The sequence below is a fragment of the Malaclemys terrapin genome, chromosome 12 (assembly GCF_027887155.1).
Source record: "Malaclemys terrapin pileata isolate rMalTer1 chromosome 12, rMalTer1.hap1, whole genome shotgun sequence".
NCBI lineage: Eukaryota > Metazoa > Chordata > Testudines > Emydidae > Malaclemys > Malaclemys terrapin.
This window is the reverse complement of record NC_071516.1, coordinates 18,881,190-18,899,720: the sequence shown is the minus strand read 5'-3', so window position 1 is coordinate 18,899,720 and position 18,531 is coordinate 18,881,190. Positions and strand designations below refer to the sequence as shown.

Sequence of the window (18,531 nt, the reverse complement as noted above, 5' to 3'; positions counted from 1 at the left end):
GTCGGCAACCTTTCAGAAGCGGTGTGCTGAGTCTCCTTTTATTCACTCTAAGGTTTTGCCTGCCAGTTATACATTTTAACGTTTTTAGAAGGTCTCTTTCTATAAGTCTATAATATATAACTAAACTATTGTATGTAAAGTAAATAAGGTTTTAAAAATGTTTTAGAAGCTTCATTTAAAATTAAATTAAAATGCAGAGCCCCCCGGACCGTGGGCAGGACCTGGGCAATGTGAGTGCCACTGAAAATCAGCTTGCGTGCCGCCTTTGGCACACGTGCCATAGGTTGCCTACCCCTGCTATAGAATTTGCAGGCAGACCATAGTTAAATATTGTCAATAATGCATGAGCCCAAATTGTGTACAGTAGATTCTAAGTAGATTGAATGAATGTCACTTTTCACAACAAAACTGCACTCTGAAGAAATGACCAATTTAGAAAGTTGTTTGATTCCAGGAAAAAAAAGACCCTCTAAATTGCAGGAAGCATGTTAAGTAATACATTAAAAATGGATGTGGAATCAACTAAAGGAGCATCCTCCATGTAACATTAAGGAAATGTGCAGTCTGGGGGGGCGGGGTTTAAATCTCATGTTTTAGGAATAAAGGAGGGAAAGGCAGATGCAGGTTTTATTACTGGGACCTGTGGAGTTCTAGAGCTTTTTCTAGATTCCTACTTGATCTGCCTCTTGAGCTGAATCAAATATTTTCCCCAGAAGCCTTCCTGAAGCACTGGAAAATTAAATACTAAAATACCTAAAGTGTAATAGTATTTATAAATACAGCTGCTCATTAACATTTGACAGAACTTTGAGCAAAATATCAGGCCTCTAGGAGCATAAAGTATCATCCCTCCTAAAGTATGTGTATCTGGATAGCCCTTGGTTGACACACCTGAGCCAGAGCTGATTCTTAGGATAACTTCATCTGAGTAAGCACTACCCTCGTAGGCAAACATTTATGTCTTTTGGAAGGTGCTAAACAGTCATCAGGATACTGATTCTTGTAACTCATAATAATTTTATTTTTAACCAATTTGAGTTCTGACATAAAGGAATCAACTTCCAGCTAAGAACTGGATACTTATTTGGTCTACCACTATCAGGTGATGCATGTGTACAATTACTGAATCTGTAAAGGGCTCATGACCTATCTGCCCAAGTCCTTGCTAGCAGTGGAGGCAAGGAGAACCCATTTTCTTGTATTTGAGGACTTAAAATATACAAGAGTTCAGTAACTTTATCCATAAGGACCATAAATCATTGAAAAGACATCTTGTTTTTCTTTCTTTTAGTAATTACTTTTATACATCCTTTTACCTCCTGAAAAGTAGTTAAGGTGGGGCTCTATTTACTTCCAATTATGGAATTGGAAAGTACTTCAAATGAAACCCATTCCTTAATTCATCTGGCTGCAGGGAGTCTTACCCTGTTTCTGAAAAGGATGTTTCTAATGTGCTCTTGAGGGGGCAATTTGGCTGGTGTTCTCAAGCTAAGTTTGTAGCTTCATCAAGTAATGTTGAGGCACAAATGTGTTTTTATTGAAATTTATATTTGGAGTATACATTATTCCCAGGAATATGCCTACATTCATGCATACATTCCTTAATCAGAACATAAGCAATTAAGGCTTAAAGATGCATAAAAATAATGTTAATGCCTATCTCTGAATCTAAGCCAATCTATATAGTGTAGATGGCCTTCTACATTTACATGGAGCCCCTGTCTTCCATGGAGCTCCATGTAGGTGCAAGTCTGCTCATTTGTTGTAAATTACATGATTAATATTGATGAACATACTTCAATATTTAGATTTTACATAGTTAACCTCTAAACAGTGAAAGTCTCTAAAATACATCTACAATAGTTACATTGAATTTTGAATTCTCAATGATATTTCTACAGCATCTGAATTATCCTCAGCCAGAATGTGAATTAAAATACATATAATTTAACACATTATGCAGCTTTGCTGTCCAAATTATAGTCTAGTAGGGCCTACTGCCGTAAGACTTCTTATCCTTATTATTGGCAAATGGATCTATCCTCATCAAGAATGTATAAACCATTCCATAGTTAGACCTAATAAAAAAAATTGTGATTTTGGATATTTCTGGGTTTCTAATCTGAGACCGTTTAAATTGGTCGGACTCCCAGAAGCTGGGTGCTGAGCGCTTTCCACTGTTCTTATTGGTAGTCCAGATTTATCACAGGTAGCTACTTTTCAATAGTTAAATAGAATTGTTTAACTAGAATACAGTCACCAGTTGCTCTAAGTGTTACAAAAATTTAAATCTGAAGTTTTTTTTAATTAGGTAAATGGTTTATTACTAATTTATACTGATAAATTTAGAGGTGGAATTTTCTCCTTTCCACCATATACTAATAAGATTTAATTTGTAGAACTGCCTTGCACATTGTAGAAGACTTATATTCAAGTACAACATGCATATAATTTCCATATCTTTAACTACTGTAATATAAATATACAAGATTGTGTTTGTCTATGCCTAGTTAGTTGACAGTCAGAGATAAAAAGTTTGGTAACAGACAGCTGTAGGAATTAACTAACATGCCACATGTTATCTAGAAGAACTAGCAGAAGTTGTTCTAATATTAATTGTAATTTTGTGATTGCTGCATTTAATGAAAAAAGTTGGTTTTCCTTTTGCCTGCATATACACAGTCCTTAATTAGATCATTTATCCCTGTTTTTTAATCTGCCTTAATCTCAATCAAGAAACTACTAAGGAACAAATAAGATGGCAGATCACCTGCCATGAAATCAATTTTTCATGTCAGTAGTTCCAGTATGTGTGTGGGGAAACTCTCCCTCAACACAAGAATACCTAAAAATGAGTGAGTTATGTTTAGGTCCCTGTAGTAAAGATACAACATGATTTGAGTACAAATCACTGCATTTCCACGTTATAAAAACGAGATGGTGTCTGCCGCTTTTCTCACCTATGAAGCTGGCCACCGTCTTTGCTATAACTCTTCATGCAGCAAGGGGCAGCCCTTGATAACCCCATACGCATCTGACCTACTCCAAGGGATGTAGCAAACAGCGCTGAGATAATCGCAGAGGCGAGGGCCACTTGCAAAGCCCTCTTCCCGCAGCGCGGGGCGAGACAGACTCACCACTTTTCAATAGTAAGGCCTCTAAGCTGCTTGGGTGATGGTTTGAAACGACAGTTTTAATTCTGTAGAAATGTAAGAGAGTCCCCTTCCCCCTTCACTTCCTTGACCCCAGAGAAAAGCTCTCTGGTAAGGTCGGGGCCTTACCGGGCAGTTGAGCCCTTTGTAGACATCAAGCGAGCCACAGTCCTAGTAATACCGACGCGAACCTGAAGAAAACCCTCAAGAGACAGACAAAAGCTGGTTGCTTGTCAAAGGCGGCCCTCCTACAACAGGGCTGTGCGCAGCCGGGCCCTCCCACACAACCCCCCCTGCACGCTGGGCAGGGGTGACAGGCGGCGAACACCTCAGCCCCGGCGCCGCTAGACTGGTCCCTTTTCCTTCAGCCTCTGTGCGGGGGTCTCAGGTAGGGTTGAGGGGGGCTGTGTGTGTGTGTGTGTGAGTGAGAGAGACAAGGTCCCACTGGGGAGGTTCACACAACACCGCGTTCCCGCCCCGCCACCGGTGTTATTATTTAACGCCCCAGAACCAGGAAGTCGGACGCCGGAAACAGAATGGTTTAATAAAAAAAAAATCGCCATCGGGGCCACCGGGCAGCCGCGGAGGCCACTGGGAGATGAAGTTTAAAAGGGGGTGTGTGGCTCCGCGGAGGACTCTAGGTTCCATGGTGAGCCGCGCTGAAGAGGCCGGGTCGCGTCAGGACTACAGCTCCCATTGTATCCCGCGCGGGTTGGAACTACACATCCCATAATGCCCCGCGGTGGCCGGGCTGAGTCCGGCTGTGGCTGGCGGCGGCTCTCCGAGAGGCTGGTTCCTATTTAAACTCAGGCAAGGAGGAAAATGGCGGCGAGGAGCTGAGTCTGGGGGACTTGGGGGAGAGGAGACGCTAGCGAGCTCTGGCTCCCTTCCCTGGTGAGTAGGGGTGGAGTCCCCACCAGGGGTCGAGTCCTAGTTCTTTCTCCCCCGCTTCCAGTTTGGGGGGCGGTGGAAGGACTAGTGCTTGGGGGGAAGGTAACAGTGTGGGGTGAGGGTCTGAGGGGCATCTCTAGCCCCTGTGCTGGCCGTGTCTCCCTTGGCGGCTGAGGTGGAGGGCGCTCCTCGTTTGTGGGGAGGCGAGGACTGAGGGATTGCTAAACCTGCGGGTCCGAGCGCTCTCTTTCCCTCCCCTTGCCAGGAGAAGTTTGAGGGGTGTGTTTGTGTGGCTGGGAGGGCGCTCCCTGCCCCAGCAGTAGAGGCGGTGGGGCCCGGAGATAGAAGGGCTACCCAGGTCCCTGTCCATTATCAGGTACACGCCCAGGCCTGGCAATTTGGGTGGCGGTCCCTGTGGCGACAGCCGAAACTACAGGAGTGCTCGGGGGTTTCTTTGCTGCTCTTCTCTGCCTCCGCTGAGTGGGGGGAGGTAAACTGGGATGAATGGGGGTCGGTGGGTGGGGACCAGGGGCCAGCCTGGATGTGAGATCTCAAAGCCCTTGTTTTGGTAAGTTTCAAGCGTGGCTTCTAGCCTTCCTCTCTCCCTCGGGAAACACTGGAATGGATGGTAGGGATTGGCAATTTGAGGTGATTTCCTTTCCTTGTCTCTCTTGTCCTCTTCTGTCTCATAACTATGGGGTGTGTGTGTGTGTGGTGTTGGGAGATGGAGGCAGGAACCAGCTTCCGCTGTGACTGGACGGCTAAGGGTGGTGGTGGTTGGCTACTGGTGTGCTTGGGTCTGTGGGGTGCTGTCTGAGGCTGAACTAATTCCCGTGTCCTATTCATTCTTTGATTGCTTAGCCTTATTGTTGCTTTTCAGTGTGGTGGAAGCTGTTGCTTCTTAAAGCCCTGCACTTTACTCTGCCAACTCCATCAATTAAAATAGCCTTTAAAGCTATTTTTGTTCATTCGGATGGCTCCTTCTTTCCTTTTAAACTATTAGAAGGAAGCTCAATCTAATGCAGGTTTACTTTGTCTAAAAGTTAATACAGAAAGAAAATAGAATCCTGGCTAAAATTGAAGTGGATCTTTAAAATGGACAAGTGTCTGTCTATACAGTTTGTCCATAGTACCTTTCATCCAAAAATACTTAAAATAGAATTATTTAAATTTGTTAAATAATACATTTTAATATAAAGTAAATTTTTAATGTTAGAACTTACTTAGTATTGATGGTGTCTTTGCTGTACGTGACACAAAGATGCTTTCATTCTGGATTTTTTTATTTTTTGGATTGCAGATAGCTACAATGTAATATATATTGTGTTTAGAGAGTGCAAAAGAACCAAACAAAAGACTTTTACTAGAAAGTGTCTGATATGACCATTACAGTACCTCCTTAATAGTTAATAACTAGTGATTGATTGTTGATCTATCACTTTAGCTTCTGCATACCGTTCAGCCCCTCATTACTGCACTTAACATTCTTGTTCTCCTGTTGATGTAAATAAACAGGAAAGTAAATACCAGCACCTTTGCTGCAGTAATATGAGGTGAGAGAGTGGTGGTAGACTTTAAAAAAAAAAAAAAAAAAAAAAAAAAAAAAAAAATCCCACCAAGAAACATTCAACCACCACACCGGAGAGAAATGTGCAGTATTGAACAACAAGCAAACTACTTAGTGTATAAAGCAAAGCTGGAAGAAGCACTTTTGCTTATTTTGAACTCTAGGTTTCTATTTTTTAATAGGAAGATATAACACATGTTGCCTGTGGCTATATTAACTTGGAAATATGCATTGTATGCTAGTGTTTTCAGTGCATCTCACTTATCTGGCACCCACCATACAGCTAAGACAAAATTCAGAGTGGGAGAGGAAAGAGAGCTTGACTGCAGTAGAATATTATCTCTTGGAGTCTTGTGCCTTTTTACAGTCATGCTGAACTAGAGGAGAACTTTACAAGACAAACCTTTATCTTACTGATTTTTATGTTACTGCTGTATGAGAAAACAAACTGAGTGAGGCTTCAGCAAAGGAAGACACCTTGGCTATATAAATTGTTTCCTATGTAAGATGATATAGGATTCTGTAGTCTGACACTGGAGGTTGCTTCAGGTTCTGCATTTAAATGAGCAGTAATCTAAGATGTTATGATTGCAAAATATCCTGCATCGCACCTTGTGTTGCTATAAGCTGTAGGAGAAATTTAATTGCAAAGATTAAAAAAAAAAAAAGCCCAAAAAGGGAAATGAAATGGTTTAAACTAGTAAAATACCGGACATAGAGTTTATAAGAGAATGGAAGGGAGGCCTTAAAGCTGATTTTTTGGGGGAAAATGCTCATTGATAAGACCCTCCTGTTCATTTTTTTTTTACACTTTTTTAAATTTATTGATAATTTCAACTTGAATAGTGTATTGAGGTGCAACTCTTGAAACTATCTCTATATATAAATTCCCATTTTATACATCAAATGTCTGCTACAGATTATATTCCAAATAACTAAGCAAAGGTGCATTGAATGCCTTTTTTTCCCCCACTTAGAAAATGAAAAGGAAAAAGCTTACGCGGTTCTCTCCAAATAATCTTGCTTAATTTAAAATTGAAGATTATTTCAAGAATGGATTTTTTTACTTTTATGTAATTCTATGACCGTTATCAATAAACTGACTTTTTAAAACCTAGACAAAATGAAGTGAACTTGATTTCAATCTAGTTAGTGCAATGTTAAAGAATAAGAAATTCTTTAATAAATGTATAGAATGTCTACTGATGGTTTTAATCTTGACAATTAACAATGCAGAAGAGAACACTTTATGCTTTTTGATGTGTACTAAATTCAAGAAACCTATTTTACTAGTTAATCACTAAACTTGTTTGTGAAACCATTCTCACTAACTTGCACAGCATTACCCTTATGGAAAGCCTACTTAATGGATTGCCTTAGAATATCACTTTAAGCACATGTAGTGACATGATTTAACTCTTCCAGTGGTCTTAAATTTAGTTTTAAAGGTGTTTTCCAGATCTTAAAAATGCTACATTCAGTCCTTGCTCTGAAAATCTTTAATATTTTTAATCGGTTAAACAATTATTTGGGTTCAGAGTTGGTCTAGAAGATCATGAGAAAGGAGTTGTTCTAAATAGGTCTCCAGTGGGATTTGTCTACATGTCTAAACTGTATGGCAGCTTTGCCCTGACTTTACCAGAGGCATGCTGGGGATCAATGACTGCAAAAGCATAGGGAAAGACTAAAGGGTTGCTGGTGTACTTAAAGTCAGATTGACCAGTTTTTTTTTTGGCTTGCAAGTTGGACCTTGTTCTTTTGGCTTGTAAGTAGATCAACTCTTGTGAACAGGCAGAATACTGAATTGTAACTAATAGAGGAGCAGCTAGGCTGAAGGGGCAAAGTGTTCAGGTACCAAAAAAGCACCATTTGATGGTAGCTGTGATTATTACCAATAATGTAAGCTTGTTTTGATGAGAAACTGAATAAAGAATAAATCTTAAAACATGAGGGGGAAGCGGCTTTCCAGAAGTGCATTGACAAGGCATCTGTAAAATCACACTGAGATGCTGTGGTTGGCTCGCTTTAAAGCAACAACAAAAATATTTTGAACTGTTCAGTGGGGAAGGAACTGTTTCATGTTGCTATGTTTGAAACTGAGACTGCCCTTTGCATAGCTTGATGTGTTTTTAAGTGTACATACTAAAACCTTCAATAAAATTACCTTTACATCTTTATTTCCCCTGTTCCTTGAGTAACTGCAGACCAACATTTTCACATGCAACTTAAGGGGTTGGGAGAAGTGGCATGTCACTTTTCCGTCTTGCTAGTTCGGAGGGCAGTAACACTATCTTGTGCTGGCTGGAACTGGCTTTTTGGAACTTTCATTCTGATCTAGAATGTTTAGAGCAGGGGTGGCTAACCTGTGCCTGAGAAGGAGCCAGAATTTACCAATGTACTTTGCCAAAGAGCCACAGTAATATGTCAACAGCTCCCCGCTCCCAGTGCCTCCTGCCCACCCAATCTTCGCTCCCTCTCCCTCCACGCACCTCCCGATCAGCTGTTTCCTGGTGTGCAGGAGGCTCGGGGAGAGGAGCGAGGGCATGGCAGGTTTGGGAAGGGGTGGAGTGGGGGCATGGCCTGTGGCAGAGCCAGGGGTTGAGCAGTGAGCACTCCCTGGCACATTAGAAAGTTGGCGCCTGTAGCTCCAACCCTGGAGTTGGTGTCTATACAAGGAGCCGCATATTGACTTCTGAAGAGCCGCTTGTGGCTCTGGAGCCACAGGTTGGCCCCCCTGGTTTAGAGTGCAGTGCATTCTTGCCATGCCCTCTGCTAGCCCCAACACCTTCTCTAGGTAACACAGGACTTGATAGTCTGCCTTTTTGACACAGGGATTCCCCTGTGCCCCCTCAGAGCAGTACAAATTAGTTACTTTGGCTTGAGGGTCTGGCTTTTAGGCCAGAAAAATAAATATATTCAGTATTTTAAGAAACCAGCTTTTTTATATTTAGGTTGTAGCAGGCTTATCAACCTCTGAATGGCCCAGTCACGCCCTAGATGGGAGACAGAGCACGTGTGGATTATATACTCCCCTGGACAGAGTGTTCTTGGTAGTCCAGTACAGTTGCTCTCAACCTTTCCAGACAACTGTACCTCTTTCAGGAATCTGATTTGTCTTACCTACCCCAAGTTTCACCTTAAACTACTTGCCTAGTGACCATTTCTCAGGTGAGGTACCTATGCTGATGGGAGAATCCTTCCCATCAGCTTAGATAGTGTCTTCACTGAAATACTACAGCGGCACAGCTGTGCTGCTGCAGTGTTTTAAGTGTAGACAAACCCCTAATGTAGACCAGGCCTTATTGCACTAACTTCACACCTTTAGTTGATTGGTCTTAACTTTCCTGAGTGTCCCCATTTAGACGTGGCATGAGTTTGTCCTTCCTTGACTGCAGACAGCACTGCCTCTTTTTGCATTTGGAAGGCTCTCCGCAGCCATAAAGCTGTAAACCTAATTTTTTTTTTTAAATGAAACCTTCACTTTAGAAAGTGAGGAGGGTTGTCTGAGTAAAATTACTTATTCAGGGCAGTGAGGTTTTTCCCACCTTGTGGTAAAACCTATTCCATTGTCTAGGGTGACTTTTTTTTTTTTCATTATGGCTTAGTGATGTGTACCTCTAAAGCAGGGATGGGCAAACTTTTTGGCCTGAGGGCCACATTTGGGTATGGAAATTGTATGGTGGGCCATGAATGCTCACAAAATTGGGGGTTGGGCTGCAGGAGGGGGTGAGGGCTCCGGCTGGAGGTGTGGACTCTGGGGTGGGGCCAGAAATGAGGAGTTCACGGTGCAGGAGTAGGCTCCAGGCAGGGGTGTGGGTGGGAGGGTGATGGCTCTGGCTGGGGGTGCAGGCTCAGGGATGCAGGAGGGTGAAACCGAGCAGTTCAGAGGGCAGGAGGGGAATTCAGGGCTGGGGCAAGGGGTTGGTGTTGGGGTATGGGAGGGGGTCGAGGTGCAGGCTCTAGGCAGCACTTAGCTCAAGCAGCTCCCAGAAGCAGCAATGTGTCCCCTCTCTGGCTCCTATGTGGAGGCATGGCCAGGCAGTTCTGCACACTGCCCCATCTGCAAGTGCTCCCATTTGCTGGCCAATGGGAACTGCGGTGGGTGGCACTTGGGCTGGGGGCAGTGTGCAGAGCCCTCTGGCTGCCCGTAAACATAGGAGCCAGAGTGTGGATGTGCCGCTGCTTCCGGGAGCCGCGCAGAGCAAGCCCATGATCCCACTTCCCGACAGGACATCGAGAGCCAGGTTAAAATGTCTGGGGGGCAAGTTGCGGCCCCCGGGCCAGAGTTTTTCCACCCCTGCTCTAAAGCTTATTTGAAGGGGCATAAGTGGGCAAGGGATAGTGTCTACAAAATATAAAATATTGTCCATTTGTGGAGAATTCCAACTAAACTTCTCTGTTTCAATACTTCAAAACATCTAGAAATATCCAGTATTGCTAAACTCAAGCATTTAAAAAAAAAATAAATTAAATATATTTGCCTTGTGTTGACCCTTTAGGATTCATGTGCTCAAGCTTGTTTCTGCAGCCATGAGGGTTAGAATTGTTTTAATGAAAGCTGGCATTCTCAGATGATGCTTCCAGCAGCTTTCTTTTAAGAAAAACACCAAAGTGAGACACTTAAATGTAGTAGTGTGATTTTTATCATGAAACTGTTTCCCTGCTCTAAACTTGTACAAATTGCACACGACATTCCATCTCATTAAGATGTCCTCATAATGGGATACTTTTCTTCCCTAGGTGAAAACCTTTGCTGCCTCTTGAGTCTCAGGGAATTCTGAGACTAGTTAGTGAACACTAGGGATTATCATTGGATATGGTGTTTTAACAAGTCACTTTGAAAATCATTCTTTTAAGGTAGTTTTTCAATGAAGGGAAAATCTGAGAGGGAATTTCAAGGCAGTTCAAGCACTGTTCTGAAAGTTCACTAATCTTAAGAATGAGGACTGAGCTTGGAAGGTTTCTACAAATTTAAATTCCACTAAAAACTGCAGAGGAGCTCTCTGGATTGCCCATGTCTGTAGCTGTTGACATGTTATTTAACCCATGTGTTCCTGATGTACATAGGATGGATGGTGTTATCCATTTTCTTGGACTCTGTAGTTACTGTAGCTTTGTTTTATATACATACAGGATGAATACCGTATATACTTGATCATAAACCAGTTTGTTTATAAACCGACCCTCCCTCCCCCCAAGGTGGATATTTAAAAATGGAAAATGTTTATGACCCACTCATAAGCCGACCCTATAATTCAGGGGTCAGCAAACTTTGGCTTCCGGGCCATCAGGATAAGCCGCTACTGGGCCGAGATGGTTTGTTTACCTCTAGCGTCCGCAGGCACGGAGGTAAACCTAAGTAAACAGTGTCCCCGTCCACAGCTACTTACCCTGACGGGCCGGGACAGCAACTGGTGGGGAAATTTTTTGCGGGGGAGAAGCTGGGGGTCCGGGGAGTAACCCCTGGGACCCCCACACTCTCTGGCCTGGCTGGAGCTGGTCCGGCAGGCTGGGCAGTGCGGCTGCAGCCTGCTCCTGTGGGCCAGTCCAGGCAGCGTGGCCGCAGCATGTTTCAGCAGGCTGGGCCGGGTTGCAGCATGCTCCGGTGGGCCATTTGGTGCAGCCACAGCCTGCTCTGGGGGGGTGGGGCCGAGCAGCATGGCTGCAGCCTGCCAGCCCCAGAGCTGCAGCTGCTTCCTAGGCTGGGGGGAGAGCAGTGTGACCAGAAGCAGAGAGACTCTGGCCCCGCCTCTTCCTTTCTAGCTGTGCTGCCTCTCCTTGCTCCCTCTATTGGGGGGAGGGGCTGTGTCCCACCTCTCCTGTTCTGTACCCATTCATAAGCTAACCCCCTTCTCTGGTGCTTCCCTTTTTTAATAAAAATATTTGGCTTATGAACGAGTATATATGGTACTTAAATTTACCACTGAAAACAAAGAAAAATACTAAGAATAGTGGATAAGTAATGGGCAGGAAGCTTGCAGTTGCATTGTGGTGCTTATTGTTACAAATCTGAAATCTCTAATATAAACAAATGTAGAAGCTGTGTCAGGGTAGTGGGGATACTAATGGCTGTAGAGTTCAAGTGGTCATTGCTTTTAATTCTACTTAATTAGAACGTAAAGCATAAAACTATCCACCATAGTGAGGTGGTGGATATCTGTTCATAGGATACTGAAAGCAAGTAATTCTAATTGAGTGTGTAATTGATGATCCTGCCATGTAGGGCCATGTAGTATATTTTTAAATTCTAAAACAATATGTTCATGCTATGACTTCTCCTAATATATGTAGACACAGTAATGGGCTCCCTAAATTTCTTTAAGATCTGCATGTGTCAAAAGCCAATTTTCTTTATATTCTAACTTTAAATTGAGGGGAAAACTTCCCCAAGAACTACTTGTCAAATAGCACTTGAGGTCTGGCAAGGAATCTAAACACTGCATGGGTATAAAGCTCTGTTCAGTCCCATTGGCCAAATACTGAATGAGCTAAGCTGTTTACATACAGATAATGGTGTGAAGTCAAGTGCAGCTTCCAGTGCCTGAAAAGCCTGGTGACAAGATGACTTGTGAACTAACTTGATAGAAGTGTGTCAATCAACTTTTTTGTTTAACTTTTATGACTGCCAGGACTAAAACCACTGTATTTCCCTAACGCTATCTCTGACTCAATAATTGAGCTGACAAGGATTTGAGAAAATATTTGATAATTCTTTTTGGAGGGCTTTTGTTAATGGAGACCAATCACATTTATTTAGTGATTGTAGAAATGTAGGCAATTTCAGGAAGGGTATAATACAAATATTAAAAAAAAAATGAATGTGTAAACCACAAAGTAATGATATGCTAGCAGGCTATTTATTAAAAATGCTGCATAACTGTAGAGGTAGTCCTCTTAAATTGGATCACAATAAGTGCTCTGTCCTCATCAGTATTTTAAACTTCCCACTATAATTGGTGGTAAACTGTTAATAGTTAAAAGTATTCTCCTTCCCTGTGTGGTAAGTATAGGTAGCAGAGGATAAACAAATCATACTACACACTTTATTAACTGTCCAGTTTTCAAAAGAAACATGTAGATAGTTGTCAGGGATGGTCTAGGTTTATTTAGTCCTGCCTAAGTGCAGGGGATTGGAGTACATATCATCATCATCATCGTTTGTCACATCAAAACTGCAGCCAAGGCGCCTGGTGGTGTCACTCACCTCAAATAGTTCTTTGACCGTTCGGGATGTTAAGGGGCACTTCATCAAACATTCAAATCTTTACCTAGGTTTTCCACATTCATATTTGGAGTTCCTCAGCTTTCTTTTGGTCTCATCCTCCCCAGCCTTTGCCACCCTGGCTGTTGCTTGATTTAGAGTACACAAGTGGTTTTTGTTAGCTTAGTGCCTGCAGGGAATTGTTCTGAAGGAACCAGGTTCTCCAGGATGATTTCTCACCATTTTGTTACTCTGTAGCTTTCCATGTTGTATTTTGAGGAAAGACTTTTCTGAGGTGAAGTACTTTCTGGATTTCCTCCTCTCGGATGGTGGAATGTGTCCACGCAGTGGATGTATTGGATAGTGTACCTGTGTGTGTGGTGTGGTGTTTTATTTATTTAATTTAAACTGAAGGCATCATCCCTTGCTGATGGAGGAGCAATCCTGGCAAAGTACTATAGTGATGATGTGGGAGTTGGCTTCAGAGTCCCTTTGATAGTCCTGCAGGACTGATTTCAATATCAGTTTTGTGTACCTGGCTTGAGTTTGACCATATAGGGACATGGTACTCTGCAACTAAGTAACATGGGGCATGACTGGTTGCTGTGTGTTTTGGGATCAGCTTCTCATATTGTATTGGTCAGTTGCTGAAGTATACAATTCCTGGAGTTCACTTTCTTTTTCAGCTTCTTGATTTGCTCTTTGAAAGTTAGTGTTCTGTCTAATGTGACCCTGTGATACAACAGATGTCTGTAGTGCTCAAGGATTGTACCATCCTGTGATATTTGGAGTTTTTGCTTGGCTTACTAGTGCTACAGATGGAAGATGCACGTATGTCTTGCAAGGGTTGGCATTCAGGAATGGAAGTGCAATAGTATTTTCCAAGTATACTCAGGGAGCTAGTTAGAATGTCCTCAGTGTCCTCAAAGATTTCTGATTATCTGCATAAATGAATCTTTACACGTTGGAAGATTCTGGTTAACTTGTGTAGACATTAAACAGCCTTAGGGCAATCCATTCAATTGAGTATGCTGTAGACTCTTCTGACCATCCATCCATGACAAAGAAATAGATTCTTGAGCATGGAGGAAATGTCCTGAACCATCTTGCCACTTCTCAAAATTCTTACTAATATCAATAGAAATACACAATGGTTTGCTGTTTTAGGCAGCCCACAGATTAACAAACACAGACCCTCTCTTTTTTGCTGGGTTTGGAGCCATCTTCAATAAATTGATTTAAGCTTACAACTTGGCCACCATGTGAATGTCCTGGGCAGAAATTGGCTTGGTCATCAGTCAGCTGCCCTTCTAATATTGGTGCTATGCTACCATTATCACCTGTTCATACAGCTTGTACGTTAAGCAGAGTAAAGCTGCTGGGATGGTAACTCTGGAATTGAGCCGAGCAACCACTTTGGTGTCTCTCCATAGCCTGAGTGTTTCATTGTCTCCATACAAGAGTTAGTCCAGCAGGCACTTCTACACGCTTTTCCCAAAGTGTGGTAATAGTTCATTAGACACATAGTTAGTTGCTTCCCACAATTCAGGGTTTTTGACTATTGTCACTCTTCAGTGTTGAGCTGCTCATTGTGGTCTTTGCTGTCTTTAGAGAGTGTGCAAAGTTTTGCTTGTTTCATTCTGTTTACTTTTTGGTTTACTGTTTTAGAATGAGTTGGTTGGGAGAGACTATGGCAATGTACTTGAGCTGTAATGCATCAGCTGGGGGTGGGGTGAGGGCGGAGGAAGAAGGGCACTGTGTGTGGGTGTAGGGTGTGTTTTTGTTTGTTTGTTTTGTGGTGGTTATGGCACAGGGTTTGTTTCAGTCGGCGCTCTCCAGCTGCTCCTTTCCAATCTCTCTCATAAGCATTTTGCTGAGCCTAATAGTGGTGTGTGTTTTTCTCCCCCCCCACCCCACCAAAGGGATCTAAATCAAATAGTTTTGAATCTTGTTGGTGGCTTGTCTGTTGTGAATGCCCACGTACATGTGTCTGACACATCTGGGGATGTACTTCTGGGCAGTCTTCCCACACCAGGGAGACACATTCTACGTAGTGCTTGCATATTGGAGTAATATTACAGAAGGTTTCGTCCAGTTCAGAGGAAAAGCTTCTCGAGGTCATTTCCAGCCTTAATTTTTTACATTTAAGTAGATGGTACAAATGCATTTCCATTATGTATGTTAAACATTGTTGAATATTCTGTATCCTTTCTCTTCTGTCCTCTTTCCCCCCCCCTTCTCCCCCCCATGCATTTATCCTTGCAACACAATGGAATGTCTGGGAAGAACTATTGTGGCCTTACTCTTCAATCTGAATTCAAACACCATACAAAAGCAAAGATAGCATCACTATGTGACTGTCAATTGCAGTCCAACTCCTGCCATCATAGTACACTACTACATTCAGTATAGTGCATTTTGTATAGCAACTATATGCCTACATTCAATATGGTGTTTTTAACAAAATGCAAAATCTTAATGAAGCTCTTACTGTATCTAATATCTGGGAGGTGAGGCCGCCAACTTTTATGCAGCTTCTGAAGTCTGCAAAATAAGGAGATTCTACTTTGCGTATTTCATTAACTGGTGTTGGCATGTACATAACTTGGTGATTACTATATTTTAAAACTTTCTGATTTAATCCGAATCAATTTTTAAAATCTATAATTACAGATGTATAACTTTGAGCAAGCTAAAAGTAGTCTTGTTTAAATTAAGGAAAAACATTTTTAAAACAGCATCCTTCTTTTTAAAGCAAAAACAAATCTAAGTATAAAGGGAGGAAACATAACCTAAACATCTTGTTTAGATGCTAGGAACATTACATGGCATTGTGTATTGATATAGTGCTTTCTTCATTTGTGAATCAATGTCATACAGCTATTTATATTCAAGCTTGTTTAAAAAACTTGGTTTGTAATTAAAACTTCTCTGGAACTACTTTCTTAAGAACATAATTAAGTAGAAAGGATTTTATTTTTATTTTTTTTATTTGGGTTAATATAAATATAATTTGTTGGCCTGTATCTTATTGATAAAGTATGGCTCCAAATCAGGGGAATGAAGTCCTAAACAGCTCTTTACAAACAGTTACCCTCTTATGTTTAATAAATATAAAGAATATGCCCTTATTAAGGGAAAGGAGGACATTAGGGCTGAACTAGAAGACTTTTATTGTATTGAGCAGTTTGCTTTATTCAAGATCCAGTTTTCTGTACACAGCTGTACTAACTTGGTGAGCTTCCAAGGGTTCTATATCATATGTGCACCTCTACCCTTGATATAATGCGATCCAATATAACACTAATTCAAATATAACACGGTAAAGCAGTGCTCTGGGGAGGCACTCCATCAGATCAAAGGAAGTTCGATATAATGCGGTAAGATTTTTTTGGCTCCCGAGGACAGCGTTATATCTGGGTAGAGATGTATATAGCTTGGCTGGAAATCATTTTGAAAGTCCCTTCAAAATATACTGTAATTATCTGGGCTTGAAATGAAATTACTAAATCCCTAATTACTACTTCTCTCCCCAATGTGGTGTATGTTATTTCAAAATGGCTATGTAACACTTCTTCTATTTTGGTTCAGTTCTCTGGGGTTTTTATTGCTATTGGTGGTGCTTTTATCTCAAAAAACTTGTTTAAATTATGGGTTCTATCAAGTCAGAATTCTAGAGCTGGTTGGGCTTTAGTTTTGAATTTTTTTTAATAGATCTCTTAAGCTGTGGAAATTTCCAAGATTGACAAAAAATAGATTTGAGGTCCTGGCCTTATAACTGCTTTATAGGAAGAGAGATAGGAAAAGGAACCACAGACATTCTGGATGTCAGCCTGTGAATTTTTCCACTAGTTCCTTTAATAACATGCAGGCATGCTTATGCTTTCGGTATTTCAGTCAGCAGTTCCACTCTGAGTAGAATTTCAAGCTTCTCAGTCAGTGATTAAATGATTGGCCAGAGTTTTACAGAGAGCAAGGCATAAATACATTTACACTTCCTAGTTAACACTAAGTTCCTATTTAACAATGCTTGTAATAGGTTAAATGAATTATAATCTCACAAAATCTAAGTATTATTGGATCTGTGCCAAGTGTAAATACCCATGTTTGGGGCTATCCCTTTTTTCCTCTTCCTTTTGGCATCCAGATTTTCAATCTAGACTATAATTTAAAACATGAAGGATTTTGTATTGCAGAGCTAGAAATTTGATTGGCAGTTCTGTAATACATTCAAGAAAAAAGGACCAGCTGCTGAGCAAAAGTAGTTTGGCTTAACCAGTGGGTTAATCTGACTAACCCAGAACAAATCTGCTGCCCAACATTTTGCGTAGGAAAAGAAGGAATTTCCATACTGAATAGACCTAAGGTCCATCAGAAGCATGAGAGGCTTCAGAGGATACCATATTAGGCCTCATCCAGATCTCGAATAATAGACCGACTGTTTTAAACACTGTAGTGGAAGAGATTCAATCTTATGCAATTTTTGTCAATTATAACTCTGGCTGTTGAACTGGACATTTAGAGAGAATATCCTTTTTGAATATTAAGTTCTTGGCCTAAACGAATTCCACAAATTAATTACACATTGTTTGGAAAGTATTTTCTTCTTACCTGATGAATTTCACACCTCTTTTTAATTTAATTGAATGTCCCTTTGGCTCTTCTCTTGAGACAAGGAGACCAGAAGTTCCTAGTCTACCCTCTTATCTTAAATTCTGCAATATCCTTTTGGAAATGGAGTGAGCAGTACTGCCCAGTTTTCCAGTTCAGGCCACATTAACTTTTATAACAGCATTTTAATATTCTCTGTATTATTCACTAGCCCATTCCTTGTGTAACAGAATACCTTGTTTCCTTTATTTGACCACACCTGCACATTGAACAGAAGTTGCTATTGAGTTGTCTGCAAGAAGGACAAGAATTTATTCTTTGCCTTTTGTGCAGCCACAATATAAGAAATTTAAAAATCTTTATTCTGCAATTGATCTGCCTCAGCCCAAGATTTCCTCCACTGACTCTTGTCTACAATCTTGTTTAACTTGTCGCAGGTTATTGACACATGAACGTGTCTTCTGAGAACAAAGCCAGAGAAGAGGATGCTTACAGGCCACTTAGTGGATGGTGCATAAACATCTTGTAATCCACCAAGTCTGTCAGAACAAAACTCTTATTCTAGAAGGCTCTGACAGTCAGCTTGTTCTTTGAGGCTAATGTAAGCAATCAAAACCCCCAACTTCAAAATGCAGGTGGTAATGGTCAGTCCATGACCTGTCTGGAAGTTATAAGTCTAACTCAACTACTAGATCCAATATACGGCCGGCTGTATAAATTGAGACTAACTGCCTGGGAGAGCTAGTGGTGGCTAGAAAACATTGAGCTCACGCTGCACTAAAAGTCAGATATAAACTGCATAAGTGTGGATTAGTGGCAAGAGTAAATGTTCTATAGTTGATAAATACAAGCAAGATGTGACCATGTCTAGAACAGACTCGTACTCCAAAAGTAGAGTGGCTTCACCTGCTTCTGGAGCATATATATGCCTCCAGGCCTTGAGCAGGGCTCATGGAGGTGTATATAACACCTAGGTTTCTTGCCTGTTTTATTATGTGAAACTTTTTTAGAGCTCTCTATCTTGCAGTATTTAATATCCTTAATCTAATTTTCTTAAAATGTAGTAATTATAAATCCTAAAATGCTAAACTATACATCAAAGTTAAGGT

At 41.4% G+C, this 18,531-nt stretch overlaps 1 protein-coding gene across 3 annotated transcripts in view; it reads left to right on the top strand.

Moving 5' to 3' along the window:
• The first annotated feature begins 3,919 nt into the window (after nt 1–3,919).
• NCOA3 (nuclear receptor coactivator 3) overlaps nt 3,920–18,531 on the top strand; it is a 165,318-nt gene continuing 150,706 nt past the window's right edge. For all 3 annotated transcript variants that reach the window (XM_054045649.1, XM_054045648.1, XM_054045647.1), the window contains exon 1: nt 3,920–4,046. The gene's annotated coding sequence lies outside the window, so the exon portion shown is untranslated. The remainder of the gene's footprint in view (nt 4,047–18,531) is intronic.